Below are 4,497 nucleotides of genomic sequence, written 5' to 3' on the forward strand. Positions count from 1 at the left end.
ACATATACAGCAGAGGATGGCCTTGTTGGACACCAATGGGAGGAGAAGCCCTTGGTCCTGCCAAGGCTCAACCCCCAAGTGTTGGGGAATGTCAGAGTGGGGAGGCTGGAAAGGGTGGGTGGTTGGGTTGGGAGAACACCCTCATAGATGGGGGGGGGAGGGAGGGTGGGATAGGAGGCTTATGGATGGGAAACTGGGAAAGGGGAGAACATTTGAAATGTAAATAAATAAAAATATCCAAGAAAAAAAGAAGAAAAAAAAAAGAAGATGAAGAATAAACACAACTAGCCAAATAGTCTGAGCAGGACATTGAAGTGGCTAACAGAGCTCTAAGGCATGTGTCTCAGTTCTGCAGTGTGGCTGGAATTCTGCTAACTCTTGTTTAACTTGCAGAGGACTCATTCATAGAGACTCTTACAAGGATTCTAACTACACATGCTTTGGTTTGGGCTTTGTTAAGAATGAAATACTGACTCTAAGGTACAGACCTGTGAGATGCTGGATGGCTCTCATTAAATGAGCAAATCCGCGGTCCTTTACTATAACAGCTATCTAGAGACAGAGCATCAAAAGGGAGGAAGTACATCCTATACTATAAAGAAAAAATAAACACAACTAAGATAGGACTGGGAGTGCAGCTCAGAGTGTCTGAGTGGATGTTTTGGATCTTCTGTACCTTAAAACCAATCACACAAAAGAACTTTATTAACTGATGTGATTGGCATGGTAAAGGAGTTAGATTTAAGCTTTACTTTTTTTCTGTTTTCTGTGTTGTTTAAAAGGAAGAGCCATTGCTAAATGGTTAGCCCTGAAAATAGACACAAAAGTAACATTAAAGTTAGGAATAGTAATAATAATTAAGGAAGAGGCCATAAACCTGAAGGGGAGTGAGAAGGGGTATGTGGGAGAAAGGGGGAGAAAGGAATGTCATTATAACCTCAAACAATGAAAAGTAAAAAATCAAAAGGAAAGCAAGCTGCATAGTGGTTGGAAGGAAGATAATAAGCAGCACCCCTGCATGGTCTTTGCTCAGTCCCTGCCTCCCGTCTTCCTGCCTTGACACGATGAGTTTCCTCAGTGACAGAGAGTTGTAAGCTGAAATAAACCCTTCTCATCACAACAAAAATAAAGACTCATTACTCAAATCGAAGCTTCTAGTCTTTCAGTGTGAGGATGTGATTCCTCTTTCTGTCTGTTTTCTTGGATTTCTCACACCCACATACTAACCAGGAATGACCATGCTTAGCTTCCAAGACTAGATCCTGCGTATTCTAAGTGGTCTAGCTGACACCTCTTTTTCTTTGATTATTACTGGTTTGTAAGTAGACTCAGCAGGTGCACATAAGACTATGCTCTCCTCACAAGTTCCATTGCCAGCTCTCTGCAGCTAGGGATGGGATTCATGTGCACCCCAGCCCCTCTGCTTCTTCCCACTTGATTCAGCTTGAGTGTTACCAAGCCTTATGCAAACAGTCACAATTGTGAGTTCATATGTTCAGCTGCCCAGTTGGGTTTGAAGGACGCTGCTTCCTCATAGCCATCCACCTTCTGGCCCTTTCACTCTTTCTAGCCTCTCTTCACAATGGTTATTATGCTTTGGAAGAAATAGGTATGATATAAATATCTCATTTAGAGTTAAACACTCTTTTAACTCTTCATGCCTTGGCTAGTTGTAGGCCTCTATGTTCATTACTGTCTATTGCAAATCAAAGCTTCTATGGTAAGAAATGAGAGTTAATAATGATAAGTCGTTAGTAGTTGTCATAACAAATGCCCACTTAGTAGGTTGGGTTCTCATCTAGGGAGCATGACCTGTCTAGACACAGTTTATTGGCCTGATAATGGTACCAGGTATGAAAATCTTGTGGAGTGAGACTTAAAATCAGTGATTAAGTGTTCTTTTGTCGTAAAAAAATGATTACAATGGCAAAACAAAAAAATGAAAAGCAAAGCAAACAAAAGTCAGTGAGTGGTATTAAGTGTCCTTAGGTACAGAGAGTGGGGAATCTGGAAGCAGTGATGGGCTATACTGATGGGAGCCGAAGGCAGTTCTCTCAGGAGCTTCTGCACAGGAAGGAGATAGTCACGAAGGTTAGCCACTCTAGGGAGCAGAAGGGAGAGAAGGAACAGAGGGGTGTGCAGATGACCTGAGAGGACATCAGGAGACTCACTGGGCCATGCCAATGTCTGCCACATTGTGTAACTCCTTTGTCACTGGAATAAAGGGTTTGGCCTTTTCATGTGTTCAGGAGGCTACAACGTGTTCAATGTCAAAACAGATTTTGCCTGTCTCTTCTGCTTGTCTTTGCCTAGCTCCATACCCTTATCAATTCTGACCCTGAAGATTAATATGCACTTGGAATCTGATTAAAATGAACAGCCTTACAGGAAAATGCATTCTGCCAGAAGCTGCTACTTCATGGGCTGTGGAATAGGGGCATGCCCCGCTGACCTCTGCACTACAGGAGTGTTTTTGATGACTGTGCATCTATGTGTAAACCTCAGCTCGCTGTACGCATAGAGTATAGCAGTTCTGTGGCAAACTCTGCATCCTCTTAAACTGAAATAGTACAAACCACCCACCCATAGCACAAACAGCTATGAAATATGACGGCAGCTTCAGAGGGAGTCCTCTTTCCACCAGCAACTTGATCCTAAGCTGGAGCAAGGGGTTCTGCCCGCAGACTGGGAATGGTATGAAGGCCAGATTAAGCCATAAAATTGAACAGTCCTGTCACCAGACACTAAGATGAGCTCTCGCAGGTCTCTATTCTACCGAAGGTGCCACCGTTCTTATTAAACAATAGGAGATTAAGCTCTTGTCAGGTGAGCTGATGAATTTTGAATTGATTTCTGTCTTCTGCAATGCCACTGATGTTTTTGACAGATATGATTTATAGGTCCTTCATTGAGTCTATTCATGAGAGGAGTTGTTTATTTGGGTTGATGGCAAGCTTCTAATGTTCCCAGTGAGAAATGCTGTGGGGCCAAAGGGATGGCTGGGGCAAAGGTTTCCCGGGGCTGTCTGGGGAAGGCATCTCATAAATTTGTAATCAAGAGCCCTGAGAACTGATGAGGGCAGGCTGGCTTGGAAATTGTTTTGGTGACATTTGACCAGTGGGATGCATCTGGAAAATATATGTCTGCTGCTGCTGCAGGCCCTTCCAGTGAAAGTTCCACTTTTGTCCCATTTTGTTTTCTCTATCCTTTTTCTGAGATGACATAGCCGATATCTGCATAGGGAGGCAAGGACTTTAACCCCCCTTCCCACACCATTATGCTATAAAAATAATGTTACTTAGTTAACTTATCTCCTTAAGGCATTCATAGCTCATTGTCCTATGTATGTAGCTTGTAATACAGGAACCACTTGAAAGTTTGCAAGTAGAATGGGTTCTGTATTTCCATTTATTACGAAGAAAAACACCTACCCAGATCCAGTGACTCCAGGTTCCTACTAACATACACACACAGATGTCTTGGGAGAAACTGCCCACTGCTGAAGAATCTTCTTGCTTTAGGGTACCTTCCTACTCTCTACTCCATGTGGAGGGGACCAAGAGGCCCTTTCTTCCAATTTAGTACATCACTGCCCAGTTGTCCGGAATTCAAACTTCTCTGGGGATTGGATGAAGAGCCAGTTGAAAGTATATATATATATATATATATATATATATATATATATATATATGCATATATATGTGTGTGTATGTATATGTATATATATATATGTGTGTGTATGTATATGTATATATATGCATATGTATATGTATATATTTGCTTCTTTGTTTATGTAAATCTTCATTGTCCCATCCAGGTGCTCATCTATGTGCCTTGTCCGCCTCCCAAGTGCTGGGGTTACAGATATGAACATCTACGCCTGGATCTACCTTCCTTTTTCATAGCTACTGTTTCTGATAACATATCTCAAACGGCTTGCTGACAATCAGATCACAACTTAGTGTTGGCTTCTCAGGCAGAGCAGCCTAACTTCCAAGATTCACAGATGGGACAGGCAGCCATCATAGAAGTGAATAGGGTGGGGCCAAAGGAGATCAGGAGAGCTTTTCAGGGAGACAATAAAAATGTCTTAGATCTTCCACACCTGAGAACTGTGTTGTAGGTTGGGTGCTGCCTCGGAATAAAATTGTCCTTACTTCCACTGTCCCCCGAGGCTCTTATCTCAAGAAACAAAAAAGAATAAACAATTAGTTTTATAATTCAAGTCTTGTGATAATATTTAGTACATATTCTATCAAAATATGTATATTCTCAGAAAAGGACATCTGGAACAATAAAATGGGCATCTCACTGTGTTGACTCTGGGATCGTGGGGTACTGCAGCTTTCATGAGCTTAGAGAGTTGATCTCTCCAGGGCTGGCAGGAGGTTTTCACGTCTTTGTTCTATATTTAAGCAGTGCAGTTTTTTATTAGGATCATTTCCAAACTTTGTAAGAACTTACACAATTTTTCTTTGATTTTTCTCCTAAATACGA

This window comes from Rattus norvegicus, chromosome 18, assembly GCF_021556685.1.
Source record: "Rattus norvegicus strain SHRSP/BbbUtx chromosome 18, alternate assembly SHRSP_T2T, whole genome shotgun sequence".
NCBI lineage: Eukaryota > Metazoa > Chordata > Mammalia > Rodentia > Muridae > Rattus > Rattus norvegicus.